Source organism: Pseudophryne corroboree, chromosome 3, assembly GCF_028390025.1.
Source record: "Pseudophryne corroboree isolate aPseCor3 chromosome 3, aPseCor3.hap2, whole genome shotgun sequence".
Lineage (NCBI taxonomy): Eukaryota > Metazoa > Chordata > Amphibia > Anura > Myobatrachidae > Pseudophryne > Pseudophryne corroboree.
In genome coordinates this window covers 280,896,792-280,910,628 of record NC_086446.1, presented here as the reverse complement: position 1 = coordinate 280,910,628, position 13,837 = coordinate 280,896,792, and the positions used below count along the sequence as shown (strand labels likewise).

Genomic DNA, 13,837 nt, shown 5'->3' with positions numbered 1-13,837 from the left:
TGTAGGCATATTACCTCTAGGAGGGGGCAGACAGGTTGGTAATGCAGGGGGTTGTGGAGTGGCCAACTGGGTAGCGCAGGGCATGATGGTGCGATTGAAACATTGTGGCCTCAGTATATAAAACCACAATTGCCTGCATTGTAAAGTATTGGGTGTGGTCACAATAAGGCAATTCAGCACAAATTGTGTCATCAGTCGCCCAGACCACCCAGGAGAGTAGGCAGGTATGGCTTAGAGGCAGCCATTCCCCTTTCTTTTACAGTGTCTTTAGAACTTGCAAATAATACCCCTTTTCCATTGTTGCAATAACCCGGGTTATTGCCAGGTTTACCCGGGTAGCAGATCAGTATAAAAGGGGCCCTTGAAAAATAACCTACAGTAGGTTTAGAGATCTGGTAATCGGACTCTGGTAGTTACCAGGTTTGGATCCGGGTAAGGCTGCATTGTTAACGGGTCACCTGGGTCAACCTGACCCAGGTCCCTTTAAAAGCTTATGAAGCGTCGGCTCACCGTCACTTGGAGATGATGTCATCTCCAAGCTCCTGCAGAGGGAAGACCCGCCACTAACCCGGTTCCAGCTTGCGGTGTGAACGCGGTTTCAAGCCGCTGTTACATGGCTTAAAACCATGTTCAATTACCCAGGCCGGACCTGGGTTTTTAGCGGAAAAGAGGTATTAGAATTTGTCAGCATTCAGTGTGGAATGTGTTACAGTTTTATATTTCCTTTTAGAAGGGGATTTTATTTATACACCATCAACAATTAAAAAAATGCAAAGCAAAGGCATTGCAAATCAGCTTCTTTTAAACATTGGTTTATTATACTAGTTGTTTTCTGAAATTCAAGATAGATGAACTTTTGATGATCCTGTTACTAATTTGGGCTGCTCATCTGGTTTGCGCTTTAGAGGTTTTTTATTATTTGTTGTATTGTTTATATAACCTGTCATAGCCCAGTGATGGCAGCAACTTTTTGGCAAGAATCCTACGGTGTTTGCCCCACCGATTTTGCAGCTACTACTCTTGGCTATGAGCGCTAGTGGTGGTAGCACTTTTACATTTATTGACTGATTAAAACAAACATTAGGTATGAAAGTAATATTGTTTATCTGACTGGTATTTACTGTCGACATTGTGTTTACATGTCCTATGTTCATATGTCTTAATCCCTTTGGCTTTGATCCCTCCTTCCCTTCTCTATATCTCATTCTGTACCCCCCCTCCCAGAAAACTGATTCTTCAATAAAAACTATTGATGTTAAAAAAACAAAATTGAAGGACCAGTTATCATCTTCAAGTAAATGACGGTGACTGGTATCTGCTTAAAACATATATGCTTTAAACATACAGTATTTTCCGCTAGTATACGTATTTTACTTAGTATGCTGCCATAAATGGCCATGTTTCCACGGTACCTAGGGCTATTAAATCAGCATCTGGGGTATATTTATTATTTATCAGGTTTTGGACTATATTTATTTATTACCAGTTAATTACTGTATATAGTGCACACCAGAGGCAGAACTCTGGGAGGCAACGGAGTCATCTGCCGCCGGTCTCCTGCTCTGAAGGGGGGCACCTCTCCTCCCATTCAGTGACACCATTGAATTGAATTAAGTTAATTGACAGCTGCAAATCACACCCTCTTTATTATACTGAATATACACATTTTACAAGTGTCACACCCAGGATTAGAAACCACAACCTATTACACTGAAAACAGGCGCCTTTCTGATGAAGCTGTTGCTCCTGTATAGGAAATATGAGAATTTTAACTATATGAAGATACTTCTCTGACAATTACACGTAACTTCATATAGTTAGAATTCTCATGCTTCCTCTACAGGAGCAAATAACTCCATCAGTAAAGTGTCTGCTGTTAGTGTAACAGGTCATGGGTTCTAATCCTGGGTATGACTGCTAAGAAATGTGTGATTTAAAATAAAAGACAATTAAATGTATAAATGCAGTATATACACTTTTTTCAGAACACTCCATACATACGCACGCACACACACACACACACACACACACACACACACACACATATATTTATCTTAATATAGGAAATAGGGGGGCACCAATATTTATCTTGCATCCGGGCAACTGGGACGAACTTACGCCACTGGTGCACACATATTCCGCAGCGCTTTTACAGAAACAATTTGCCCATTCACATCTGTCCCTGTCCCAGTGGAGCTTACAATCTATATTCCCTACCACATGTACACAAGCACACATTCATACTAGGGTTAATTTGTGTTGGGATCCAATTGACCTACCAGTATATTTTTGGATTGTGGGAGGAAACCGGAGTACCCAATGGAAACCCACACAAGTACGGGGAGAATATACAAACTCCGCACAGATAGAGCCATGGTGGGAATCGAACCCATGACCTCAGTGCTGTGAGGCAGTAATGCTAACCATTACACCATCCTTACTGCCCATCCATATATTTATATATATATAACGTGAAACGATTACAAGAGTTATAATTTCACTTCTTCTTCGGAAGTCACGGCCATTCTGTGCATGCATGGCCTGCTGACCATGTATGTGCTGCGGTCATTGCTGGGGAGGGTTCTGGAGAAACCCTCTCCTGGTAATTTTTGTCTAATGTTACCCATAGGCTACAGCAGATAACACCATCTTCAGAGGGCGTTACCTAGCAGAGCTTGATAAATCACATCCAGGTACAGTGAATCCGAAAGGAGTCTGACACTGCGATGTATAAAAACTAAAAGTGAAATGATTACAAAAGTATTTTAAAGGTATCTTTGTGCTTTATATGTGAAATCGGCACATATTCTCTCTCCTCTTCGTGTCTATATATGTCCATATATGTTTCATCAGTTATGCCACGCACAGCACTCCTGTGGAAATGTGACCTCCTTCATTCATAAGTCTACACAGCATGCTCACAGCTGGAGATAAATCTATTGCTGAATCTTGGTGTGAATATCATTCATCAGACGCTGTCACTTTGTAGCAAATATCTCTCCAGATGTTGTTCATTAGGAAAGTTCCAGAGTATCTGCAGAAGACACAGGCACAGATCAGCTTCAAACATGACCTCTAGATGGGGCTATTTTCGTCTTAAATCTATAACACAGCACACAATATTTTGACAGCTATAGAACATCTCCTTAAACAATGATTTATATCTCTGCTCGCATTTATATCACATACTATGTTACTATTGTGGTACCCTGGGTGTTGGTGTGGGCCTAGGTAAGTTAGGTCTAGATGGTAACTTACAGTTCCAGTGGATCTTCCCTTTCTCTCTTCATGAGCTTTTCTTCTCAGGCTGTAGCAGAGAGGCTAGCTCCATATACACACAGTAAAATAACTTAACGTGACAGCCTTGATAAACAGAATAATCTAGCAAATTTATTAAAGGGGAGCAAGAAGACAGGGGTCCAGGGAATAGTATGCAGAAAATAATGACAGGCATACAAATGACATGTAGTCTGAGACAAATAAAACAATATAGATATTTGACAAAATGGTTAGGTTATAGGTAATCTAGAGGTAATGGGTCTCTTGGCAATTATCCTAACTGCTGTAGCTCTTCTTTGGCCATGACTAATAGAAAATACAGTTAACCAATTACTTCAACATGTTATATCCTAAAACACACAATAACTTTTCTCAAAAGCACATATGATGAAACATCAAACGATATCATCGCACAGGAAACTAGTAAAGCCCAGAATGATCAGTCATTCACGTAGAGGTGAACACACAGGGGGTCATTCAGACCTTATCGCATGCTAGCTTTTTGTGCAGCGCTGCCATCAGGTCAGAACTGCGCATGCGTATGCACCGCAATGCGCAGGCGCATCACCACACGCGACGGGGATGGCCGAACAGCGACGAGATGAACAAAGAAAGTGATCGCACCGGCGATCGCAAGAAGATTGACAGGAAGAGGCCATTTGTGAGTGTCAACTGACAGTTTCCTAGGAGTGTCCGCAGAAACGCAGGCGTGTCCAGCCATTTGAAGGGAGGGTTTCTAATGTCAGCTCCGGACCGGATCATCGCACTGGAAGAGTAAGTCCTGGGCTGTGCAGAGACTGCACAAACTTTTTGTTATATATACACACACACACACACACACACATACACACACCGTGGTGTACTTTTAGTCAACCATATTAAATATTTCTCCAAATGGCGTTCTTTCTTTCTCTCTCTCTTTGCAGACTAACAGACTCAGGCCCACATGTATTAAGCCTTAACTAGTGATAAAGTGGGTACTGATACAGGGGTCTACAGTATTTACTAAGCCTTGGATGGAGATAAAGTGGACGGAGATAAAGTACCAGCCAACCAGCTCCTAACTGTCATTTTTCAGACACAGCTGTAACATGGCAGTTAGATGTTGATTGGATGGTACTTTATCTCCACCTACTTGATCTCCACCCAAGGCTTAGTAAATAGACCCAAAGGGTGGAATTCAAATGTTTGAGAAGTCGGTTGGGTGTCTGTTTTACTTTTTTCCTGTCTATTAGATAGGAAAAAACATACTTCCAACTAACTTTTCAAACTCCCGGAAAGAGTGATAAATGAACAGCCAGTATCAGCTTCCTAATTGCTATGTTTCAGTCTGTATTTGTAAAATGACAGTTAGGAGCTGATTTGGTGGTACTTTATCACTCTTTATCACTCTCCACTTTATCACTTTTTTACGCTTAATACATTTGGGTCCAAGAAGGCGTCTGCTTGTAATAGACGCCTCCTACTGCATTACCATGCAGCGCTATAACTGCTACTTCCAAGAAGTAGCAGTGATAGCAACTCCAACCCCATCTGAATTGGCTCCAGTATGAGCACGTAGCAACTTTTTGCTGCTAGTGCGATCAACTAGACGCCACCTATGGGGGAGTGTAATTTAGCATAGCAAGGATGTGATCGCTTGTGCAGCCCTGCTATGCTAAAAAAGTTTTCTGTAAAAGAAGACTAGCTCCGCAGTTACTTACCCTGTGCGATGAATCCAGCGATGAAGGTCCCAGAATTGACATCAGACAGCCGCCCTTCAAACGCCTCAAAACGCCAGCGTTCGGATCTCCCCACCCAGAAAACAGGAGTAGACGCCCTGATCCGCCTCCCGCCTGTCAATCTTCTTGCGGTCCGCGCTGCGACCACTTTCTTCATTCCCGGTGTCATTGCCCAGCAACTGCCATCGCTGAGCAACGACGCGCCTGCGCATTGCGTCCGCCGCACATGCACAGAACCGACCCGTTCGCACCGCTGCGATGAACCGCAGCATGCGAACGGGTCGGAATGACCCCCAATATGCCTACTTCTGCTCTGGTTCTATTTCTACTTCGCTGCTGCCGATACTGGGCTTACAGAGGCAGCCCGGCAGTGATGGACTGCCACAGCTGCTCCTGATCTCCTCCAGCTCAGTCGCTGACAGGGTTCCCAAGTAGTGATAGTAAAAAATAGGCGAACACTACTTATTCTATAAATAACAACACCAACATCTCAGCTTCTCAATTATGAATATAGTGGCAAACGAAATTACTGACAGGCAAACAGCACAAGCCTCAATAAATAAATGGGACCTACTGTATGCTCTATGGTCACCCATCTTTACTTGGCTCAAATGAAAGGACTCCCTATACACGGTGAGCCTCAATAATATCTACTGCAAAAGGATGGTAACTACAACAGCTACAACTTATTAAATGCATACTAGCCAACTCTCCAATAATTCCAGTGATACTGCCATATATGTCCAGTGGTACTGCCGTATAAGTCCAGTGATACTGGTGTATAAATCCAGTGATACTGCCGTATAAGTACAGTGATACTGCCGTATATGTCCAGTGGTACTGCCGTATATGTCCAGTGGTACTGCCGTATAAATCCAGTGGTACTGCCGTATAAATCCAGTGGTACTGCCGTATAAATCCAGTGATACTGCCGTATAAGTCCAGTGATACTGCCGTTATAAGTCCAGTGATACTGCCGTATATGTCCAATGGTACTGCCGTATAAGTCCACTGATACTGCCGTATAAATCCAGTCCAGTGCTACTGCCGTATAAGTCCAGTCCAGTGGTGCTGCCATATAAGTTCAGTGGTGCTGTCTTGTGCTGTACATTATTTACTCTAAATAAAGGGGTTATTAATATTTAATCCAAATAATATTACAGGGTTTGCCCTGTGTGGTGTAGAGGTACGCATTTTGTTATCTAACTCCAGAAAATAATGAGGAACGAAAATTTGGAGGATAAAACAGGGAAAATCAAGAACCACTTCTTTCTACTGCTGTTGTTGCTGCTGGGAGTCGATCGTCATCCCAGTGGGGAAGTCGGAAGAATACTTGTACTACTTCAACTATGCAAATGACTGTCCAACAGTCCTTTGCGAGGAAGATGAAATATGACAGCAGTCATCCTGTTGCAAAGCAGATAACTGAGGCCTTGACAGCTATGTTGGTGTTAGATGTCCATCGGTATCCGCCATTAGTGCAGTGGGACTGCAGTGCCAACCCTAGATGGGCCAGGTGTTTGTGCCGCACACTTGTGTCGCTTAACTTAGTCATACAGCAACCTTATTGCACCTCTTTTACTTCTTTGCATGATGTGCTGTTTGGGGACTAGTTTTTTTTAAATGCCATCCTGTCTGAGACTGCAGTGCCACTCCTAGATGGGCCAGGTGTTTGTGCCGCACACTTGTGTTGCTTAGCTTAGTCATACAGCTACCTCGGTGCAACTTTTAGGCCTAAAAACAATATTGTGAGGTGTGAGGTGTTCAGAATAGGCTGGAAATGAGTGGAAAGGAATGTTATTGAGGTTAATAATACCGTAGGATCAAAATTACCCCCAAATTCTAGGATTTTTGCTATTTTTATGGGGGTTTTTTTTTTTCAAAAATCATCCAGATCCAAAACCAAAACCCGAAAGGGTGGTTTTGGCAAAACCTATCCAGATCCAAAACACGAGCGGGGATCCAGATCCAAAACCAAAACACAAAAAGTGCACGCCACACAGCTCTACTTTTGAATGGTCAGAATGACAGAAATATAGTGCAGATGTGAGTATAACGTCAATGAGAACAGAGTGTAACATGTAATAGTCTCTAATGGGAGCAGTAAGAATAGTGTACAAGCCATTTATTGGACTGATGAAGTTGGTTGGAATGCGCAGAGCATCTTATAATATCTATTAAAGCTATCTCTGAAAGCATTCCCCAAACATTAATGAGACTAGAGCTAATGGTGAGTACGCTGCAGTAGTAAATGAGACAGCTATTAGGTACTTCGGTGCCGAAACAGCAAGTGACCATCAATTCTTTTATGCCACTCAGACTTACAGCACATTGAACAGCAAATGTCAATCAAAGATCAGGCACGTGTATTGATATGTAGAACCAGGAATGGACTGTCGTGTGAACTTTTGGACACTTGTGCAGGGGGGTGTAGTATGGTTTGCCGGCGGTTGGGGTCCTGGCGACCAGCATACCGGCGCCGGAATCCCAACCGCCGGCATACAGACAGCTGGGCGAGCGCAAATGAGCCCCTTGCAGGCTCGCTGCGCTCGCCATGCTGCAGGCACGGTGGCACGCTAAGCTATCTATTCTCCCTCCAGGGGGGTCGTGGACCCTGAAGAGGGAGAAAAGATTTCGGTATACCGGCAGTCGGGATTCTGGCGCCGGTATGGTGGTCACCGGGAGCTCGGCCGCCGGCAACCTGAAGACCACCCGTGCAGGGAAACAGGTGATCCATGTTGGAAAGGCCTAAGCCCAGAATGCACCTATAAATACACCAGATATAAAAATACAAGATTTATTTTTTACTGTACATGTATTTGTAGAGGGTATCATTGTGTGCAAGGTCTTTCAGACCCACAAACCAACCAGAAAGGTTGGATCGGTCCTGATATTAACAAAAATCTGAATGCGTGTCACTGTCAATACATAGAAAATTGGAATCCACAGGAGTAGGTGCAAACACCAATACACTACATAACACACAGTTTATATATTTGGCACATTAAATTAAATAAAGTCCTAATTTCACTCCTAAGTAAAACTATAAGGCACCCATCATTTTATTGCGATCCCTTACACTTTAACTTTAAGCTAGCTTAGCACTACAAATAAAGACACGGACACCAATAGCTAGATTTAAAATGTCAGACGGTATTTATTGGTGACTAACCGGAACTTTAAACTAGATTTTATGTTGGAGGATGGCAAAGATAAAGGCGCTACCAAACGCCAGCTCCAGTCATCTGATTATATCACCGAAACTGAGGAGGGGACTACCACAACAACCACCTCCCAAATGCCTAACCCGCATTGTGCAGGACCCACCACTCTTTCCTCTGGCAAATATGGATGCTCCCCTAGGGGAGCGTCCGATTGTCCAACCGCAGGGTAAGGACACACTTGCCGTCCATTCCGAAAGAGGGTGCCCCACAATGACCACTTAGGCATATATGACCGCTGGCTGGTAGCAACTTTCCCGCCTATCTGGCATTTAATAGCCGACAAAAGAGAAAACCAGAACAGAAAATTGACATCAGAGAAAAACATGAGGGAGGGCGGGAGGGGCTGTCCAAATGGCAAGAGGAAGTATGAAGCACATGACCCAAGCTTTTATATGCACTGTAGCTTACACCCACAAATCCTGATGGACAAGGAAAACAACCTATAGAAAATTCCCAAGGTCCCTTGGAAAAACTACCTAGCAACTGCTTTGTCATAAACAACCAATCACAAAAAATGGGGCTCTTATATTGTCTCGTGCTTATTCAGCCCTCATCTAATAGACTCCTGCAAGACACCTGAAAAACAGGTAAATATGGAAAGGGGTATTCACCTATGAGTACGAGAGCCTGTAAAGCAGGGGTGGGGAACCTTTTTTCTACCAAGGGCCATTTGGATATTTATAAAATCCTTCGGGGGCCATACAAAAATTATCAACTTAAACATTAGCCTGCCCCCAGTAGTTATTCCCCCTTAGTGGTACTGGGTGCGTGCGCCAAAAAATGGGTGTAGCCAATTAAAATGGGACATGATACACATATGCCACCAATAGTGCAGTGCCAGATAGACATATGCCAGTGCAGTGCCAGATACACATATGCCGCCACAGTGCCAGATACACAAATGCCCCACAGTGCCAGATACACAAATGCCCCACAGTGCCAGATACACATTGCCCCACAAAGGCCAGATACACATTGCCCCAAAGTGCCAGATATATATTGCCTCACACGTGCACCCCCACCCCACTGTGCTGCTCACCACTGCTGCTGCTGCTTTGTGTCAGGGGACAGCGCCTCTCCTGCCCCTTAGTGCTCTGTCCGGCAGCGGCGTGTGTCAGGGGTCAGGGCAGGAAGGTGAGCGCAGCTGTCAGGCGGCGTGTAGGACCTCAAACCAGCTGCCGGTTCGTGAGCCAAGCAGAGCTTGCGGACCACCGCCGGACATAGCTGCGCTCTCCTCCCTGCCCTGACAGCTGCGACACACCACCACTGGACTGAGCGGCGGAGTGTCTCGCTGACATACAGCGGCGGGTGGGCCGGAACAAACAGCTTTGTTGGCCTTATACGGCCCAAGGGCCGGAGGTTCCCCACCCCTGCTGTAAAGGATACCTGCAATTATAGATGCAGTGCAGTTCTTCAGTGGCAAAGGGCCTTATTCAGAGATGGATACAGTCACAGCGTTCGCATGCAGCGGCCACGTCGATAGGGTCTGCGCACTTGCACCCGCCATAGTGCGAGTGCTCGACCCATCACCATGCAATCGCATCCTGGAAGCATGAGATCGTAAACATGGCGGCCAAGCTGCGTAGCCAGGGGTCAACCTCTATACGATGTGATCACAATTGATTTGCCACATATGCTGGGCAGCTTGCCCTGTGCTGGGCGGCCACCAGCGAGTGAGTATATGGTTACAGATTTTGCTGCAAGAGCAAAATCTGCGACCAACTCTGAATAGCCCCCAAAGTTCATTAAAAAAACCTTCCTTGATGATAATGCAGAGGTACGCATCATAAGTACAGTATCATAAGGAACAAAAGGCCAGTCACAGGTTGCCTAAGTCTGCTACAGTTTCCAATCCAGTTAGAAACAACTGAGACGTTTCCCAGCTGCCAACAAAATTCAAAGCAACAGTCTCAATACTCCTCCCTTATAATTTCAAGTCGGCCTTGTTAAGTCCCTATGTTGCTCCAAAACAGCGGGAAACCATATGAACCCACTTCTATCTCATTACAGCAGGCCTTCTTTTTACAATTGCCTGTTTTTAATAGCCAAAAAGCTCTTAGCACACCACTTGTCCCGTCATTCTCAAATCACTTCAGTGCCTGGAGAATTTGTGAGCAACAGATATAGATAATAAATGTCAGATATCCCTTAGGAGAATAGAAGTTTCATTGTGATGTGTGAAGATTACTTGTGATCTTGGTTCAGTTTTGTACTGTGGGCATCCCGATGCCCACCCACCCTCTCTAAGGACCATGATACATCTACTCCACTGAAGTCATTATCCTAGCTCAGCCGAGAACCAATTATACTCTGAGCCAGTTATATACTTAATACATCCTTGTCTGCCGCTCCGAGAGGAGATTTAGCTCTTAGAGCATTAGCGAACCAAAGTCATATTAACTAAACCAGTCTTTTTTCTACACAGAACTCATATTAAATGTAATCAAATGTAAGTATTAACCCAGCTTTATGCTGTACCCACTGAACAGGTGGCTCTCTAAAAATAAATATACAGACAATAGGCCTGATTCATGTTTGTATGGAAGTGCACAGCCGCAAGGAAGTGGCTATGCAATTCCGACTAATTAAAATTTGAATGCAGAAGGAGGCATCTGAAGGAGATGGGATAGGAATACTATTGCGACTGTCGGTTGCGATTCGCGATAGTAAAGGGCACCTGTCAGCCTGTGTAAGCTGAAGATTACTCAGGCTGGCTGAAGGCTCTGGACACCAAGGTCCAGGAAGTCTGCGTCCAACAACACAGACCCTGGACACGTCGTGCATAGAACCCTCCCTCCGCCCCCCAAACAGAGCAGCATGTTAATCATGCTGCGGCTGAAAGGGGGCCGCGAGCGACAACACAAGACCCATTCTGCACATGCACAGACTGGTGTAGTGCTTGGGCAGAACACCAAACATCGTATTTGCACGCAAACCATTGGGTTTGTGTACAAATATGAATCAGCCGCAATATTAGCTGCCATGACAAGGTAAAGTTTAAAGTTACAACTTATAATTTCTTAGATTTCATTGTTATTATAAACTTTAGCAGACCACCAACCTAGGAAACCAAAATTTTTTATTCTAAAGTCCCAAGTCAGGGACTGTGCGAAAAAAATATGCAAATGCCACAGCCGATTGGATTTGTATTGAGATGCCCGTCGGCGAGTTTGCGGGTCCTAGCAGCTGTGCACAAAGACGCTGCATCAGTTACATCTCAGTCGATTATCAAATTCCTGAGTAGATGTAAAGTCGCACAGCATGGCCGCAGGAAATGAGATTCCTGGAGCCATCACAGCTGCGGACAAGACTGCAGTTGTGTGCTAAGACACACCCTAAAAATGGATGCGACACGCCTGTGTTTTGCTGCCACTCCCCATAACCAACCCCAAACATTCCCTGACTGTCAATTACTTACAAAAAAATCCTCTCTGCAAACGCCTTCCCAAGACCATTGTGGCACATACACAGCCTGACTTAGACGCATGTGCAATCAGCCAGTAATTAACTGCGAAAAGATCAGGTTTTTGTACATCTCTGAATCAGGCCCTGAGCCATTACAGTAGAATACAATACAGTCAAAGACTGACACTGCCTCCATGTACCTACTGAAAATACGCTTTCCGCCACAGTGCATATGTTTATGAATTTGTGGGCATTTGTGTTGGAGCAGCATCAACTAATGGGGCTTATGCGGAGTTGGAGGCTGCAGCGTCGGTGTGTGCGCCTTTTGCCGTCCCTGGTGTGAAAAAAGGGCTTCTGTAAGGGAGCTGATAAAGGGGCAGATAAGAAAAAAAAATTGTATCATTTGAATAGCTTTATCCTAAGCATTTGCATTATAGCAAGTGACCAGAAATTATACTGAGAGGGAATATTTATTCGTAATGTACCAATAATTTCCCAGAAGCTACTGATATAGATGGTAATATTGGTTATCAATATTGGATTTAGGTGAACCTAATTACATGCATTGCTTATTTCTTTCTTATTAATCAATAGTTTAAGTCTACAAAGCATTTAGATATATGTATTACCTTTAGCCTATGGGGCTAATCATTCAGACCTGTTCGCTCGCTAGGTTTTTTTTAAGTCCTGCATTCACATAGTCGCAGCCCATAGGGGAGTGTCTTTTTGCTTTGCAAGTGTGCGAACGCATGTGTAGCAGAGCTGTACAAAGAGATTTTGTGCAGTCTCTGAGTAGCCCAGGACTTACTCAGCCGCTGCGAACACTTCAGCCTGTCCGGGAATGGAACGGACGCCAGGAACCCTCCCTGCAGACGCTTGGCCATGCCTGTATTTTTCCAAACACTCCCAGAAAACGGTCAGTTGACACCCACAAACGCCTTCTTCCTGTCAATCTCCTTGCGAACGCCCATGCGAACGGATCCTTCGCACAAACCCATCACTGAGTGGCGATCCGCTTTGTACCCGTGTAACGCACCTGCGCATTGCGTTGCATGCGCATGTGCAGTTTACACCTGATCGCCCGCTGTACGAAAACGCAGCCTAGCGATCAGGTCTGAATTAGCCCCTATATACCAAGCTGTTCTGCTTGTGAACATTCAGATGACCTGATTGATTGATTGATTGATTGATGTTGCAGTATCTGGTCTGTTGGCGGAGTCACAGGAGTGATAATATGCAAATGTTAGTTCAGCCCTCCCTCTGTATACTAGCGTGCGCCTGAATGTGCAAGCACTAAGACACCAACTTCCAGCATCTCTCTGTACGCCGTAGCACTGCTGATGACTCTAGACATGCCGCCATCGGTGCACCATCAACACTTCATTCATCTGAATATGGACTCTGTGGAATCAACTGTGTATCTGAGAACACAACCAGTTTCACTGATACGACCGCAACACTCCCATAACACAAGTCAGACTTTTTTTAAATTCATTTTAGGTCACCTCGCAGTGACTGCCAGGAATGGCCATCGCTTTGCCACTCCATTTCTGATCTCATCTGTACCCTATGCAACAACACATTGGGACGTACACTCCTCTCTGCAGGTTGGGTAGGCGTTACTGGCGACTGGGATCCTGGCGGTCAGCATCCCGTCGATGGGTACCCGGACGCAGAATGCCAGCGGGGGGCGAGCGGACGAAGCCCCTTGCAGGCTCGTTGGTGAGCTGCGCTTGCCACAGGTTCTATTCCCACTCTAAGGGTGTCGTGGACACCCACGAGTGGGAATAGTCCCTTTTAATTGGCATGCCGACTGTCGGGATTTGCAGGGGTCGGGATGTAGGTGGAGTATTGTGCCCGGCGGTCTCCTGTCCGCCGGTCACATATCTACATCCCCTCTCTGCCGCGGCTAGGTATATACACTGGAGGCAGCAGCAGCTCTGGATTAACTGGAAGTTGCTCTGCAGCCATCGGATACAGAGGTGTAGCTAAATGCCACTGTGCCTGGAGCAAGGGTATGTTTTGGTGCCCCACCCACCCCTGTACGGAATTGGCGGCCTGGCCAACATATGGTGGCATGTTACATTTGAAAGGAAAAAATATTTAAAAATTTGGATTTACCCAGATCTCGAAACAGCATCTTATTGGCTATTGGATGTCATGCATTTTGGATAGCCAATAAGAGAAATCTGGATAAATCCGAACTCG

General features: G+C 45.0%; 1 long non-coding RNA gene across 1 annotated transcript in view; it reads right to left on the bottom strand.

Moving 5' to 3' along the window:
- Window positions 1-2,785: 2,785 nt before the first annotated feature.
- LOC135055314 (uncharacterized) overlaps window positions 2,786-13,837 on the bottom strand; it is an 86,708-nt gene continuing 75,656 nt past the window's right edge. The window contains exon 3 of the long non-coding RNA XR_010243715.1: window positions 2,786-3,034. This is a non-coding gene — a long non-coding RNA (uncharacterized LOC135055314). The remainder of the gene's footprint in view (window positions 3,035-13,837) is intronic.